Raw genomic sequence first — 18,606 nt, 5'->3', positions numbered from 1 at the left:
GGCATGTGCTTTCAAAGACTGTTTTGGTTTTACAAGAAGGAAGGATTAAATGATGAAGACTAACTGTTTGCTTTGCCAAAAGAACATCAGTTTAACTTTCCCACTTCCAGTAAAGAGCAGTGTAGAGCCGCACCACTAAGCTTTTCAATGGGAGGTATTTGGGACTGTCTTCCAGGCTGCGGATCAAACAGTCCCAAGTGGAGCTACACCAGCGTATACCCAAAATCCATTACACAGTGTTTTTAATCCACCTTTTCACAATATAATGGGTTTAAATGAGAACTGGTTAAGTGGAGAAGATTACACCACCCCAATGGAAGCATGGAAGCTTTTTTGCAACAGACGCACAGTCTTGTGATCAAGCAACTAAATTAATCCAATTGGTAAATCCAACTCACTCTGACAGGGCCACAACAAAACAACTGTCTTGCACAGTGGCTTCCAGAAAACAATTTAAGTTAAAACCCCCCAAAGGTCCAAGCTAATAGTGAGAACTGAGAAGAGGATCTCGGCAGAACATGGCAGCTCTTCTAAGTTCGATCTGGAGGGGGTTCCCCTTACTGTTGTTAGCGGCTGGCTAGTCTCTTCATTAAAACTCTATGAAATGATATCTGGGGACGATAACATGCTGTTATCATGCTGTTTGACGTGGTCCTTGATACTAAATTCAAACGCCATACCCACTAAAACAGAGCATAAAGTAGATGGGTCAGCAGCGACAGGATTTAGCCGCGCCGTTAGCTTAGCATCTCACACGGTCTCACAATCGCCACGAAAAAACTTAAGTTAGCCAAAAGTTAGCTAAAAACTTTTACCTACCAGACAATCCTCAAATGCAAAAATGTATGCTGGAGTCAGATTCCAGCGATTTAACACGACAACTCGTGGTCAATTAACTAACCAACTTTCTGCAACATCACAACTAAGTTGCACCTTCCATGACAGTCAGGTTGGTATTGCCCCACTTGACCTGTCTCTACAGCAGTGGGCCGAGGGTCACACCCGGAGGACCTGACCTTCACTTTGCCCTGTCCCCGCCGCTTTTAGCAACAGTTTAACCATCAATATTCTCATCTCTGAATGGACATTTTCCACCTGACAGTTTGCACGCACCACACTTACAATCCGTCTGTGTCTGACAGTTTGTGGTCTTAGTCATAACCAGGGGTGCCTCACTTCTCATCCCTATTTTAAAAGACGTTTGGGAGATTTTTGCCCCTCGGACCTAATGCACGGTCTGAATCAGTGTAAAAGCCTCAGTCTGAGGTTGAGGGTGTGTCTGAGGTGGTCCAACCTGCACTTGCTCCTAGTGTATGGTTTGCTCTGGTGATACTTGCCTCTAGTGTAGGGCCCCTTCTGTTTAAACTCCATACTAACATTGTCTTTGCATGGCTCATAACGTTTCCTCCTCTTTGCTTTCTGCGTACCTACGCAGCTGTCCTCCGGTTCTCCTTCAGTGGTGTTACTGGCCGTGTCACTCACATTTTCTGGGCCTATATGGTCTGTTAAAAAACTTTGAACGGGTTTATTGCTGTCAGGGACGGAGGCGATGTTTTTCACTGACATTACTCCAAAGACGTCTTTTTTCTCTTCATGCTGTTTGGAGTCAGCTGTAACCTTATTGGGAGACTTCGGGACTCGTCTCCGCCGCGGCACCAGTTTTAGCCCAACAACGTCTTTTAACGCGACTCGGTTAATTTTTACTCTGCTAGAAGACGGGAACATGCTGACAATTAAAACTGTAACTACCAAAACTTAGTAAATAACACTTCCTCGCTTAGTTATTAAAAAACTGCTATTAAGCAAAGCGTGAACGTGCAACAATTAAACTTGCGAAACGGCGTCTAAACTAGTCCCAATCCTCGCGTCGCTCATCTTTCCCTGCTGCTCTAATTTATGAACTACAAGTTGACATGGAAACTAAGGTGTGCTGGCAGCACTGCGCATGCTCAAGGTGTACAGAATTTTTTTTTGCTCTTATATTGAAATATATAAATAATATACCATAACCAACCCACACACATTGACCATGCAAATTAAAGACATAATTTTATAACACTTTAACTGTGTGTTAACCATGTCTGGTATTCATGTTCATTCTGCAGGGCACAGTAGATTCTTATTACACCTTACACATTGCAGACTACACAATCTAATTTATGTCTCTGGTTTACCTCTAATCTCTTAATAAAGTGAATGAAAGGAATAAAATACTAAAGAATAAATAGTGACTGAGTCAACAGATTAATAAATAAGACACAAAGACAGAGAATGAATTACTATAGAGGCAGTACAAGGCAAATATACAACCTTAGAGTAGAAAGAAGAAAAGTAAATTGAGATTGAAAATAGATTTATAGGGGGTGGGTATCGATGTGGTTATAATGACTATTCATCACAGGTCGTAAAATGTGCCCTGAACAAGAGCTAAAACTGACCATTACACACTTTTATACAAGTATTTTGTACAGAAACACACAGATGAACACAGACCAGAGTTGGCAAAACAGTGGAGCTGGTACACAGTTTTGCAGATGGGCTTTTCACCTTAAAACATAATCAGGTAGGTGTCCTGCAGCAGCCTGTAATTCCTGGGCCTACAGAGGGAAGTTTAATTTTTGCAAAGACACTGCAAAAGACTGAGCCTCAGACTCAGCCATTATCAGTTACACTTAATAGCATCTCTCTTGCTTCACTTGTCAGGAGCATCACACCAGGTTCACCTCACTTTTAGATATTAAAGACTGACATGGGGTCAAGAGCTGAAATACAAGCTAAGGAATGATGGAGGATAAACATTCACACTGGGGAAATAAAATGTTAACACTTATTGTCCTGCATGTCTCTCACACTTATAAAATGTGATGCTTAATGTCAACAAGTTTGTTTCAGTCAGCCTTGCAGTGTAGCATTACACAATCACATTGCATTAGATTTGAAAAGACATCCATTTGTGCTGAAATTTGAGACTGCTGACAGCACTCATTATAGGGGGGTTAGGTGGTGACTCTCTGGTCTCCTTAAATCCAGTAGCTGTTAATCAAGCTATTACTTTTGCTTATGATAGAAACATTAATTTCTTGCATTAAAAAAAGTAATGTTAATATTACATATGAATAATAATAACAATTAATTATATTAATAATATTAATAATTAATTAGTGGAAGAAATGTTTTTAATCAGTCAGTAACAGACACCAGAATAAAACAAAAAAGGTCCAAAAATGGGGCCCTGTGGGATTCCATTGTCCTGTCTGTTAATAACATAAATATACAGCCATTTTTTGTATTTCTTGGTATTAGTTTATTTTTCATAATTAATTATTTGGAAAGAATGGTTCCAACACAATCTGTGATGGGCAAATAAATAAATCCATTTTGGACAAAACAACAAACTGCATTTTCAGAGCTTCATTTAGCTTCCACTTTTTCTCTTTTTGTTCCAGGATTGCTCAAAAAATATAATCATTGTCAGAATAAAACCATCAATTTCTTTTTATTAATTAATTTTTTTACAAGGTACAGGATTTATATGGTTAATGTTGAAAAAAATACTGTCGTAATCATACAGTGTTTTTAATCTATTCATATTGGACACGATGAGGGAAGAATATGCTCCACCAGACAAAGGTGAGAGATTGTTGAGGTGTGAGGGGTGATGGTGAGACCCTGGTGTTGGGAAGTAGCCGGTCCCTGGACTGTGGCGGCCTGATTCACAACACCAGCTGTCCCACCCCACCGAGCCAGCAGATGGCGTTCTGACGGTGGAGGTGGTTTTCCATTGGGAGGGGAGAGAAGTGGTTCCATCTCATTGCGTCCTCCCCAGGGGTACAGAGTCAGCTCTCCCTCGTCTTCTGGCTCCTAATCTTCGCTACATCTGTGACAGCTGTGGAAAGAGAACATGCAAATTAGAATCTGAGGAAACCATTCGAGGTGAGGAGAGAGACACTGAGACATGAGGGAACCTTCTCCGGGTTTCTCTTTATCATAAATCCAGACAAGAGGGTTTCTGGGAGTCTCTGCCCCACCTCTCTACACCTGACAGGCATTAGACCACCCACAACCCCCTGCTTCGGTTCCTGGTGCTTCTGCTCTCCACAGCTCCAACAACATCCTCTATGCAAATTTTATAATCACACCACAGCAACGAGGAACGTGTGTGTACGTACAGTGAAGAGGGATATAAGCTTTTACTTAGCATATGAAATGAGTTGGGATTAGAATGAGATAAAGAGCAGAGTGAAGAGCAGAGGGAGTGTTACGAGAGAGGTCACTCATAATTTTGCTTCTATGAAGCACTTTAAATCTTCCTGACTGCTCTCACAGGCATTAGAATAGCACGCTGGGCTCAACTGAGTGATAAAAGAACACCAGCAGTTTCACCAATTATTGTGCACTTGAAATTAAAATGTTGTAGAATATCAGCATGATAAAAAAGACATAAAAAATCAGGAGCGGTTATTTATAGGAGAGGAAGTATCACCTATCAACCCCGTGAGCGCAGACCAGTGAGGCATTAAATGTTTTCATATCAGGCATTTAGCGGACGTGTTTCTCAGAGCTTCAGTGTCGTCTTCTGGGAAGGACCAATAGGTAGACGTGTGTTAATAGCTGTGAGCATTGAAGGAGGGCTGCAACTAATGATTACAATTAATCAGCTAATTATTTAGTCCAGAAATATCACAAATCCTCACATTCAAGAAGCTAAAGCTAGATGATGTTCAGCATTTTTGCTTAAAAATGAATTGATTATCAAAATAATTGCTGATTCATTTTCTGGCAATCAACTTATCTGTTATGGACTAATCATTTCAGCTCTACATTGAAGTGTATTTTTTGTTTCATGATGGCCTCTGTAATTACGAGATCACCCTGACTGCAATAGTTTGTGTCCAAAAGCTGCAGAAACTAAATGTCTATTTGTATAATTATACAGGAAATCCAGAGGCAGGTTTTTTTTAAACACCAGGTAAATGTTTAAGCTATGCCTTAATTTGTTGACTGGGGAAAACCTAATTCTGTAACCTGAATACTGTGCTAAAAACAGCTCACTTTTGGTGGTTATTTGAATTTTGTGAAAAGCTCAGAATGAGAAGTGAAAGAGGCACAGATGAGCAGTAAAAGCCGCAGAACGTAAAGGAAACTCTGTCTATCATTACTAGTTAAATGGTGACAGGGACACATGTGAAGCAAAAGCTAAAATACAGCAGTTCTCCCAGCAGGTGATGGGAAGTAAATGTCAGTTTCATTGAGGTGTCCATCTTCTTACAAACAGCTATAATGATGATACTTTATACACAAGTATGTGTTTAAAGAATCCTTTGTTTGCTGTCTGTGTGTTTGGCATCCATGGCTCTGTAGGTGCACAGCAGTTGTTCTTCCTCTCACACTTGTTTCCTCATGTGTTGCTGTCCACTGAGAAACAGCTCTCTGGAGAAAAAGTATGTTCATATTTTTTTTTTCATAAATAATTTGAAACGTTACAGTACAGTGGCCCCTTCTGCACACAATTCAAGCATATACACATCACTGTAAAAAAAAACATTAAAAAAACAAACAACAACAAGCTTTAGCTACACTGTGTAATTCACATTTGCATATATCTGAACACGAATGTATCTTACCAGTGTGTAGCATCGTATTTTTGGCACAGCAAAAAAGTGTTTGCATGAATGTCTATTTTTTTTCACATGAATAGATTTAAAATGTGTGCAGTGTGTTCCCACCAAAATGACAAGATGACGCTTTTGCGTGTTTAGCTGTGCTGTTAAGAGGAAATGCTGCAATTAAATCTGATTTATTTAATTGGAGCTAGCGGATGAAAGAGGCTGTGCTTCAGGAATAAATGCTGCGGACTGGTGGACAAAAAACCCCCAAACCTAATATGAGATTTTAAAGTAGGAGTTAAAGGCAAATGAAACAAAGGTTCAGACTCCTGACAGAGCACATAAGATGAAATGTGATTAAATGAGCATTTGTACAATGTAAGTTACCCTATATTTATCTGTTTCTATCATATATGTTGCATTTAATTCCTTTTTGTAACCCAGCCTTGACATCAAACATTAGATTGCAAGGTTGGAATTATAAGAATCCATATTTGTCTTGCACTCACATCTATTTCTTTGTCTTGTTCACTGGACCGGTGTGAAGCTGATGGGAACACGAGCAGCAGCTGAATTCCTTTAAATAGCCCTGCCTGCCTCATCATATGGTTGCTATAGGCAGCCAGCCCCTTGTTTCAAGATAACGTCCACATGCTCAGAAGAGACCTCCTCCACCTGAACGCTATAGATTCACACCGCTGCTTGGCTGAAAAAGAGATTTGCTGGAGCAGTGCAGACACTTAACGGCACGTATGAGTAATGTTTTGCGTGTCCACATGTCCACGGAAGTGAGAAATAATCAATATCTGAGCTACACATTTGCATGCGAGATCAATCCGCTGATGTTGAAGCTTCTCTTAGTGGGGGCTGATTCAGGAAAAGCGCTTATTGGGAAAAAATAACAAGTGTGTGAAGGATGTGAGGGAGGGAGGAAGAAAAAAAAAACGTTAAGGAGGCAGAGAAGGAATATGATGGAAAAATCAGATGTTGGAGGAAAAGGAGATCAAAAGTGAAACAGATGAGTGAACAGCTGGCACAAGAAATGGGGTGATACAGAGAGAAATGAATGGTGAAGAAGAGGATGAATGATCTGTGACATTTTTGAGAGAATGAAGGAATTGAAAGATAGCTGTAGATAAGAGAGTATAATGGTAGATGTCATCTTTTCAAAGACGTCTTTCTTTTCTTAACTCCATCTTCTCTCCGTGTTCTTTTTTTTAACCCCCTCTTCCTCATCTCCTCCTCTTATTTCTACCATTCCCAGCCCCCATCCTTTGTCTGGCATCCTGCTTCTCTCTGTTCAGTTTTTACCCACGCTCTCAATTAGTCATATGTTTAGCTGAGGGTCAAACAGGACATTAACAGTGCAGGACTGTAGGCAGCTGTGTGTGTGTGTGTGCATGTGCGGGTAAGATCTACATGGATGTACCTCTCAAGCTGACTTTGTCCTGAATCTCTCCCCTAAGTGCACTCAGGAAACTATTGTGAGGTGTGAAATCAATTACAGGGAGAGAGAGGGAGAGGCAGACTTTCAGGGTATCAGCAGGTTTCACAGAGCCAAATGTAAAGAGCTTTTTAATGCAACCTGGAACTGAATTTAAGATCAATTTAACAGCTAAAATATAGAGGAAAAACCTGTCAAAACTGGGTTATATTCCTGAGTTACTAAAATGTAAAAAGGAAGAAGTAGTGGATCAATCAGTGTCGACATGCATCGTGCAAGCATTAATCTCACTGTCAACATATTTAACATAAGAAAATTAAACAGGCACCACTACCATACCTGTGAGCAATTCTGAGTAAAAATTAATCTTATGTTAATTGATGTCAAAGTTTACCTTTAATTCATTTCAAATTATGCCTCCAATAAATATGGTAGAATACAAATTATCGAAATGTGGGAGCTTTAAAATAAAACTTTCTTTAATTTCAATCTTGCATGACTCCCTATTTGTGAGATATGAAGGCTTAAATTGAATTAATCAATACATTTATAGAAATCACACACAGACTTTCATGTAAGTTCAAGCACATTTTCATTTTCTTTTGCAGCCAAAATGGTTAAAAAAAAAAAAAAATTAAGTCTATGTACAAACTCCAGAATATAGCCAGATGTATTTCTTAACTTACCTTAATTATCTGAATCTAAATCTTTATGAGACGAATTTGAACAGTCCTCATAAACATCCTCTTTGCCTTTTTTCACTGAGCCTAAAAGGGAGACAAATCAGTAAAGGGTAGTCATGAGAAAAAAATCCATATGCAGCTGTTTATGTTTTGAAATTATTTCTGTGGAAAAATGGGTCTACAGAGGAGGAGAAGTCAACAAGAAGTCGATAAAGATGGCACCCTCAATTTCCTCTTAAAACACACAGGCAGGCTGATTGCATTTGAGAGAGTTGGGCGCGCCTCAGCATCTCCTAATGCGTCTGTAAATTGAGTTGGAAAATGACAACGTCTGTTGTCTGCACTTGGGATGGAAGCCAGGGAGGCAAAAAGCTTTGCTGTGGAGAACATCCTCCCCATCTCTGTGTTTTATACCCACACCATTAACCAGCAGATCTCCACTTGTGTCTGACACTATTGTCTTAATTTCATGCCATGTCATGCTGAGACAGACAGAAACTTATTATGCTAATTTCTTTAGCTTTCGATACATTGCTTCTCTTTTCGTGTCCACTGCCTTTTCCCTCTTTCTCTATCTTTAAATCAGATGATAAATGACTGCGTTAATAAAAATGAACAGTCTCCTGAATGATGATACATTATTTGGGGATTTAATATTATCTGTAGCAGCACAGTGGAAGGCTGTGAGGTGTTAGCGAGTGCATAAATAGACATGACTCTGTGTTTTGTGTCCATTATTAAGGAGCTGTGGTGGTCAGCTCTGAGAGCAGCAGCGATAAGGATGCTGGCTGAACATTTGCCAAGCATCCATTTCCTCTTTACTCTGGTCTAAAAGGCCCTTCGCCAAACACAGGTACACACACACACACACCACACACACACACACACACACACGCACACACACACAGACACATGGACTGCTGTCCTCATGTTCCCTTCACTCAAAGGTGAACGTCAGTATCTTTCCAATTAAATAGGTTAAAAAACAAGATTATGCCTTTACTCTGGCCTTTCTAACTTCATCTCTTTTCTGATATTATTTTTAAATAATCATTAGCACAGTGGTGAAAACAGAAGCTCTTTTAAATGGGATCCAATACTCTGTAAATGGTCTCTGTGATCAATTGTCAGTATAAAATAACACATAATTCAAACAGAAAGCTATTTAGTAAAATCATATTCTTTACTTTCTGTACTGGATTTTTAAATTGTATTTTAGAAAGTACTTCGTCATTGCTTGTTCCAGTGTAGTTTTTAGTTATTAAAAGGAAAAAATCTGCCTTTAATTCTCCCTTGAGCCATGGTCTACTGTATTTATAGGCATGAAACTAATGGCTCCATTATATCCACGCTTGAAATAGTTGACAGAGAATGTGAGACAAAGAGAGAGATGCATTATTCGCTAAATCAATAGGAAATAGCAGGGGTATGTCACATTCATATATATACCCTCTATCTCACAAACACGCACACACATCTAAGTACACACATTCACAGACGCACCCTATTATGGGGTCTGCTGCATGTGAACGTACAGCGTATTCCCCTCCTTACCATCTTTCCAGCCATTCTACTGAATGGTGTGACCGCACTTGCTTGACAAATGCATTAGAAACAGCAGCAGAGGTTTTAATGTGTAAGCCCGACCCTCAGCTGTCACATTCAAGACTTGGTGCATGCGCGTTCACACACACACACACACACTCACACATGAGCACACAAGCCACACACCCACACAGTTGCGATAAGGCCTGAGCGCTGGTAGTCATTTAGTTCAGCTTTGTCTTTTTACAGCGTCTCCCTGATGAACTGCAGAAAATGCTAGCACTTGCAGTATTTGAATTATTAGCAAAACGGCACAGCTTTAACTTAATCCAGTGATGCTTATAATCTGTGCTCTGTGTGTGTGTGTGTGTGTGTGTGTGTGTGTAGCCTAATAAGAACGAAAGAAAAACTGGATATGTAAATGAGAGAATGCTGCTTATCTTTTGTACAAAAGTGTGTATGTGACTGCTTGTGTGTGTGTGTGTGTGTTTAAGAAGGTACCCACCAATGAAAGCAGCTTTTCCTTAGATATATTATATCAGAATTGTGTCAAAGGAGAATTGATGTGGGAAAAAATGAACCTATGACCATGGAGGAATCATAGTTCTCTTTGTGTCAGAGCACAAAGAGATATGAGTGTAAATCAAACAAATAAAATTGCCATCACTCAATATCTCCTCTAAGATTGCAATGAAACATCGGTTTTTGTGCCACAGTAAAACCACTGCATGTCTCTTGACTTGTTCTATTGACTGTTATAAATCAGCAACAGTAGCAGTGTTTTATGGGTGCCTGGATGCCCCCACTATCACCACCCTTTTTTCTCTTATGTAAGTATATTATTTGATTGTCTGGCCTTTGGTTTAAGTGCAGATCTATAAATTTACAAGTTCCTGCCTGATGCTTGCAGATGATTTTGGCACAGAGGCGTGCCAAAGGAGCACTAACCCTGATGACTCCTGCAGGTTGCCAGTTCTGGGTAGGGCAGGGCCGGCCTGGCTGGCTTGGCGGATGGATGGGTAGATAGCTGGATAGCTGGCTGGGCGGCTGACTGGGTGCTGGGCTGGCGAGGCAGAGAGCTGTAAAGAAACAACAAGGTCAGCTGTTTGGCAGAACACATTCAGCACCTTAATGCTGGTCTGTGAAAATGCCGATGTTCTGAAGATAGCGGATGTGAAGCTGAAAGGACTCCGGCAACGTCGCTATCTAAAGCGGAGAGGCGAGTTTTATTTTCAAAGCTAAATGTAAACTCTTTTTTTATAGGCGCCAGAAACCACAACCATCAACTGTTACAGTAAGGTGGTTTGACATAATGGCTGCTACAGTCTAGGTATATTGAGGTTGGTAATTATGGATTAGCGGAGATCTCCGGTGAGCAGAGACTTCCCCTGACACAAAGCAGTCAGTAAAAAAGCAAAAGCAGGATTACTCTCACATAGACTTAGCACAAACACACAGGCAGAACACACACGTATACAAACAGGCGTACACACAGACACATAGACATGCGCAGCTATACACGCACACACCTCAGACCTACACACTCTTGTCGGCCATCACAGACAGCGTGCCGGCTCGGCAGCCATTTTGCAGGGCTGCTCTGGAATGTTCAATTAGGGTAATTGTTGCTTACGCCATCATTTCTAAGCATTACAGACATCATATACACAACAAAGTATCATTTCAGTTATGGTGCCATTACACTCACCTCATAGCATCATAATCATAAAAGAAGAGTCCTTAATTGTGCGTCTTCGATGTCTTTTCTCAGCGCAGAGGCCCCATAGTGTAAACCAGGACATATATGACGACCAGCCATGTCAGTCATTGTGCAGCCATGTGTGAACTCCACATGGTACGAATGTATGTGCACTGCACGTCTCATTGTAACGTATATGGCAAGGAGGGGGGGTGGGGGGGGCACGCCCTACAGCTTGTCAGTGCTCATATATGGAGGAGGGGATGAGCGTGTGTATGTGGAGAGGGAGAGGAAATGGGAAGGGTGAGAAATGAAAGAAGAGAGAGAAAGAGAGAGAGGAGAGGAGAGAAGGGCACTGAAAGAGAAATGTACAGCTTGTTCTCGTCGCCACCATTTTTACACACAGACGATGCAGTTTTGGTCACTGTTAATTCGGTTTTGGAGAAGCTGTGGGCTAAGAATATAGATTACCTCCCGCTCTCATGATATGTATAATAATCAGAATAGAGGATAATGAGCAGCCCACACCTGTCACACACCATATGTGTTCATCATATAAAAGATGACTGCTTTGTCCAAAATATTCTGTTCCGCATTTCCACCTTATTGCACAATCAGTGGCTCTGTGTCACTGTAGGTGAGTGCATGACCTGAGCACTTTTCACGTCCAGAGTTCGAGCACAGCTCTCCACCCATGTAGACCCTTTTCTAACCTAACTTTCCTGTCTCGCCCACACGGTACTAACCGATAAATGGCAGAAAAATGGTCTGGAAAAGATAAAATCGTCACGTCTTAGATAAGAGATATTTTTGTCCAAAGAAAATGGGTCTATCTGAATGCAGAATATTGTCTTCCTTGATTACAGAATAATGCCATTTAAGAGCATTTGTTAAATCATAAAAGCTTTGACTGGTCTTAAAATGCTAATGTACAGTACTATAAAGTACACTAGACTGCACCCCCTCTACAAAGATCTGCAATCACATGGGCAGGATTTAACAAAGGCCACATAAGGATAAGAGCACATCTATTACGGCAGTTGACACAAAGAGGGAATTGATAATGTCGTGTCATATGGACAGGGCTGAACCCGTCTACAGCCTTGTGAGACGGAGGCTGAATGAGGCTCGGCTGGTGCTGCATGACGGTGGAGAGTCGGGGTGGGATGACGACCAGCTGTCAAATGGGACAAGTTGAATAAGGGCGTCAGGGACTGAGAGAGAGAGAGGACCGAGAACACAGCGGCGCAATGCGCACATGTTATCTTCTGGAGACAAATGCCACCTTTACAGGACAAGCTCAGACATGATGATCAGACGTAGTGTAAGCACATGCTTACTGAGGCACCCTGCATATACCATTCAACATACAACCCCCCCTCCCCCCTCCCCCCACCCACCCACACTCAGAATATGACACGAGACTGCACATATGATCTGCCGCCCTTTGTCTGGGTTCATTGGTCAGTAATGGCCAGCAGTTCGACACATTGTGCTCCTGCTCCCATTCTTTCTCTTTCCCTCACACACACGCATGTGTGCACGCACACACACACAGACACACACACATATGCACACCAGAAGTCATGTGCATGGCAGATGACCCCTCCTCGCACACAGTTTTAACTTCATTCTCTATGGTACCTGTCTATCACACATTACAGTAGTGTCATGACCGCCAACCAACCCGCCACCCCCACCACCACCCCCCACCCCCCCTCCTCTCAGCCTCTGTGTCCTCAGAACGCACCCCCACCCCCACCCCAACCCCCACCCACCGGGTGATCATCTGCTGTGACCGTGTCCTCCTATCACCGTGAGTCAGGAGTGTTCGACAGCGATGGGTGAGTGGGAAGGTGGGGAGGGGGTAGATGGTGCTGTGGGGGGGGGCACCCTATTTGACTTATTTTAATTTTTCCGATCAGACATGATCGCTGACAGAAAGAACTTTCCCACCCGTCAGCGGCCGTGTGAGTGGTGCTACAGCGCCAGACAGAGGGGACCCTTTGTCTCCCACCAGCACCACACTGGGAGGGACGGCGTACGTACACACACATATACTGTACATACTGGCATTGGCTACAAACATACACACACACACACACTCTCTCTGACAGCAACTACGCACACGCTCACACACTACTCTGCTAGACTACCAGCACAGTGGTGAAACATGGGATGCAATTAGTGACAATACCGACATCCTGAAGCACATCGGTGGCTGCACACCTGTGTATGTAAATCTCTACAATTCAATACATCCCTGTGCGAAAGCAATGTGGAATCACTTCATTGTGTGCATGTACAACATGTGTGTCAAAGTGTGTGTGTGTGTGGGAGTATGTGATCGTGTCCTCAGACTCACCTGGCAGCACCCCTGGAGCTGGTTGTCGTGGTAATGCAGCCTCAACTGGGGTTGCAGAGCTGTGACACCTGATGTCCCTCCTCCCTCTCACTCTCACTCTTTCTGCTGTAGTATGGGATCAGTAGCTACACCCTAGCACTGACAGAAGAGGGGGAGACAGAGAGGAGGGGTTCTTATCGAGCCTGGCGGACTGTACCACCTGCTGCGCAGACACGAGGGGGACGCTGGGGGCAGAGCTGGTATGGATGATACTGATAATGCCTCCGAACCACCCTGCTGTCTGCACTGAGATGGTCTCTCCCTGCTCCCGCTGCTCTGATTGGACAACACGCTTCCTCCTTCATCAAAATGTAAAATTCCAAGACAGAGAGAGTAGTGCAGTGTTTGTGTGTGTGTGTGTGTGTGTGTGTGTGTGTGTATGCGTGTGTGTGTGTGTGTGTGAGAGAGAGAGAGAGAGAGAGAGAGAAAGAGAGTGTGTGTCTGAGAGAAAGACAGACAATGCAAGAGAAAAAATTGTGTGTACCTTATGTGTGTATTTTTGAAATATTTGTCATGCAGACTAGTATGACCGTATGCATAAACAGGAGTGTGTGTGAGTGCCTGTGTGTGCGTGTTTGCCTGAGCGTTCATGTAAATGTGTGTGTTTGCGCCTTTGTGTCAGGGAGACGATATACAGGATGCCATTGTCTGTGTGGGCGTGTAATAGAGGAAGAGGTAGTCGAGGGAGAGACACAAGACAAAGAGAGCGAGAGATAGCAAGACATGGTGAGTGTGTGTGTGCATGTGTTTGTTTGTGTGTGTATGTGTGATAAAGGGAGAGAAAAAGAGAGCAGTGTGTACGGCCTGAGAGCTGTCATCATTAGTCTCTCTGCAGCGGCTGGTGTTGGGCTGCAAAGGGGCTTGTCAGTCAGTTTCTGTCACAACATGTCACACTGGACGGACACACACACACACGTACACACACACACACTTTCCCAGAGGAGATCATGTCAAGACTGGGGCCTGGTTGCTCTGACAAGCTGATCCAACCCCCCGCAACCTTTCACCCTGCTTCTCTGACTCCTCCGCAACGGTGCCATACGCAGGATCAATGCCCTGATTTGTCGGTTTCATTATGAACTGAAAACATTTGACAAAAAAAGGGGCAGGTAGAATAAGGCGATGTGTATAAGACGCAGAAAGGCAGTAAAAAGGGCGAGAGGGTGGCAAGAGGCAGATGGCAGCGAGCGCTCACACACGGCCGAGTCTCCTGAGAACTAACCGGTGAAATACTGCTGACTCACTGTGCTTGTGGCAGGCCCTAAAACGCACACAGATCAACCAAAAAAACAGCCAATTCACACAAAACTCTTCGAGACAAATCACTGATTCCTGATAAATATCAATGTAGGGGTGAGTGAAAAAGAACACACAACAAACAGCGTTTCGTTCCCGTCCAATCGATCCCCTGTAGTTCGCTGCAGTGGGGAGTTTTATGCTCACACATAAAACAGACCTTCCCTTTTTCCTGGCTTTTCTCTGTCTCTCTCCTGCTGCCGATTTAATTACCTTCTATATTTATCGGAGCTCAAGATGCTATTTTGGTTTCGAGACTCTTGTCACTGATATCGGGAGGCTACATTATTCAGAGTGAGAGCACCGGGGGCCGTCAGACACAGAACAAGAGCGCTGTTGTTAACCCTATGGAGAAGGACGGAGGACTGATCACGCTTACAACATAGCTGATCGTGTCTGTGTTTTGTCTAATGTTCGTATTCTGTACGCCGTGAAGCTGTGATTTTGCTCAAACTGTGTGAACAGCAGTGGTCTAAGGTGTGGTCTGTCTTTCTTGCGTCTCCATTTTCTGACTGCTTCATCTCAAATCTCAGCTCTGGTGCATCAGGGCTGTTTCACACAAAAACGCACAAAACGCACAAATACCCACATATACAGATACAAACGGGCTACCACAAACACAGAGGTGCGTGTATGCTTGTGCACAGCATACCCGTGCATACACACATACAAACACAAAGTGACACACACAGCCAGTATAGATTGGTGTCCTCCATATTTGGTTGTGATTTATGATTGCTCTTCAGTAGAGGCCACAGTCATCTAGGAGATGATGGCCATATTGATCTGATAAACAGTTTCATTTACTGCCAAAGCCTGCCATTCATACTCACACTTACACACACTCTGTGCACATTCGCGCACACACACACACACACAAACACACACACACACACACATAGCAAAGACACATAGATTCACAGCAGGAATAACCCAGCTTTCTGCCTCATCAATTCCCCACCTCCTCCACGTCTGCTTTTCTGTTTCTCTGCTCTTTCTCTTCTCCTCCCCCCAGGCCACCTCACCCTCTTCTCTGCTCTCAACACGCTTTAACCCGTTCCTCCGCTGCCCTCGTTCTCGTTCTTTCTACCAGCATCCTCTGCCAGTCACCTGGTTCTCTACCAATAATCTCCCCCGCGCAACCATGGCCTCTTTGTCTCTCTGTTAAGCTCCACATGGCTTCACTCTAAGGTTATATCTCAGTTTGCCAATATTTCCCAGCTAGCATTTGACAGCAACATGCAGGAGGTGACTGAGTTTAACATTACTGTGGACAAGATTTTGTACAATATGATATCATGTCCTTTTCAAAAGACATCTTAAAGCATAGATACATATTTTTTCAAGTCTATCTTAATGCAGCACTCACATGTACAGTGCTGGTCACTGTAATTATTTCTTCTGTGTGATAACTTAGTAGCGTTATTATCATGTAGAAGATGGGGGACAATATTAACAGCCATAGTTCTGCAGAAGCCAGTATGATGCTTCAGTAGTTAGACAAACCCAGAGGTTATGTTCATCCTGGTTGTGTGTAGGTCTCAGCAACTGACAAGGTCAGCTTTTTCATTTCAGCAAAGACACGGTCAGCAAGGAAACACTTCTGGAAACACAATGAAGGAATTTTTGTTCTAACAACACAGTAACTTTGGGAGATACCCATTTTGATTTAACTAATTCAGACTGCTGAACCCTTATATTAGCTTTCCCCCATTTCTGTCAGTGTTGTGGGGGCTACAGAGGTATCACAAACATGTTGCTTCTCGGCCAGTATGGACAGGAAGGATGATTACAGCAAGCAACAATATTTTTAACATACATATAAGCATTTAAGTATTAAAATTGAACTGAAAATATCTCATCCTCGGTGAGGATGATTTTTAAGTTCCAAATTCACACATAGTAGCAACCATAATGACTTAGGATGTTGTCTAAACATTAATATCAGCGCTATATTTACACGTTTTGCTGTGTTGTTATAGTACAGGTGAACCTCCTCTTCCCAAACCCTTCTGACTTTTCTCATTTTTGACTGCAGTCCTTTGGCAAGATGTTCTAAAACAAATAACATAACAGGAGAGATTGCCTGAAAATATGCACAGCTGTCCCCATATTTTAACAATTAGCAGTTTTGCTCTTTCTGTGACAGTCGGCTTTTCACCCCACCTTCAAGTGTGGCTATTTGAAACAACTTGGTCAAACAACTTGCCACAAACTTGTTCTTTTAAAGCATACCCCAATCATAGTGCCTTTATTCCCATTTTCACATCTGAAAAGCAGCATATGGCTTTTATCAGTAGCTGATGTTGCTACAATGTAGCATAGTATTTAGCTATGACAGTGGCCATGAAAGCAGAACAGCAATAGCCAAGGCTGAGATTGTGCCATCTGTGCAACATAGTGCAACACAGGGGCCAAAGAGTCAGTGTAGCAAAATGGTGATCAGTCACCCACAGACAGTTTATAGTTATGATCAGTAGCAAAAAAGAGCGTGGCCATTTCATGTGTTAAATATTGCAGAGTCTGTCAGGGTTGTCCACTTCAGCAGTGACAGACCACAGTCACATTAAAACTGATTTTATTTCATTAGTTCATTATATTATTTAATTTACTTTTTTAGTACTGATGTCAAGAATTAATCTGGCATTAGAAGGACTAATGTTTTCCGGAGTTTCACTACTGTTTAATTGGTGTGATGGGTCAAACTGCCTTAATTAGCCCTACTGGTAACTCTAAAATTAGTAAGAGAGTTTTAGTGTCTGATGACGGTCTAAACGTTCATTCAAAGGCTTTAACACTCTGACAAGAATATCATTCTGCGATCAAACTCTCTCTTTTTGGAAGGAAAATGGATATATGTAAAGATATACTGAATATCAATCTTTTGATTGTTAAACCTGCTTCATATGGGTGTCTCCTGTGTATGTGTGTGTGTTTGTGTGTGTGTGTGTGTGTGTGTGTGTGTGTGTGTGTGTGTGTGTGTGTGTGTGTGTGTGCATCAGTTGTGAGTAAACAGATAGAGAAGAATGGGGAAAACGCACACCAGTGAGTGCACAACATATTCACACACACACACACACACACACACACACACACACAAACACACACAGAGTAGAAGGCTTTCAGTTTCTAAATCAATCCCACATCCGTAGCTAATGTAGTACTGGGCCCTCTTCAGGAAGCATTAGGCCTATTAGTCAAAGTGCGTACGCATTCCTGTATGTGTGTGTGGTGTGTGTGTGTGTGTATGTCTGTGTGTCTGAGAGTGTGTAGAAGCCGCACACTCAGCAGTAGCCGATCTCAGTGGATCCTGTGGGGTCAGCAGGTGCAACAGGGAATGAGGGACCATCTTATTGTGTGTGTGTGTGTGTGTGTGTGTGTGTGTGTGTGTGTGTGTGTGTGGGCGCGCATTCCCTCCCCTTGATATCCTCTGGGCTCTTTATCGCTCTAAAATTATCCTCCATTTACTGGAAGACGCTGGACAGACAGAGGGAAAGAGAAATATGGACACTCTAGTTTGAATGTCTTCCTGGATCACTTATGGGTGCAGAACTAAGAGACAAACAGACTTCTTGCCGCGTCAAATAATATAATTTAATATGTACGGATAAGTCAAAAAGTCTGATAGATAGAAAGACTGATGATGCCTCGGCTAACCAGAGGAGACATTTAAGCTTCGTAGAACAACAAAAAAAAGTCTGAAATGCTCATGTTACATTGGCTCTAGCTGCAAAGCACACAGCCACTTTTGCTGCACATAGGTTACTTCCTATGCTGCAGAGATACCGCATAGGCTGCTTGGGTCTTCTATTATAAACTTCAAATGCACTTAGGATTGATTTTGACTTAAACATGTGCACTTATCCTTTAAGAAAGTCTTTTTGTAACAGTGTTATAAGTTTTTCCTATCGATAGATAGCCAATATTAG

The 18,606-nt window shown here is 42.4% G+C and overlaps 1 long non-coding RNA gene across 1 annotated transcript; it reads right to left on the bottom strand.

The window, feature by feature from the left end:
• Positions 1-2,428: 2,428 nt before the first annotated feature.
• LOC108900364 (uncharacterized) lies at positions 2,429-13,472 on the bottom strand. Its single transcript, XR_001963708.2, has 4 exons — positions 13,343-13,472; positions 10,227-10,357; positions 7,737-7,817; positions 2,429-3,886 (listed from the first exon to the last, which is right to left on the bottom strand). It is a non-coding gene; the product is annotated as an uncharacterized LOC108900364 (long non-coding RNA).
• Positions 13,473-18,606: the final 5,134 nt, after the last annotated feature.

Source organism: Lates calcarifer, linkage group LG3 (genome assembly GCF_001640805.2).
Source record: "Lates calcarifer isolate ASB-BC8 linkage group LG3, TLL_Latcal_v3, whole genome shotgun sequence".
Taxonomy (NCBI): Eukaryota; Metazoa; Chordata; class Actinopteri; family Centropomidae; genus Lates; species Lates calcarifer.
This window is presented reverse-complemented; position numbering and strand designations above follow the sequence as displayed.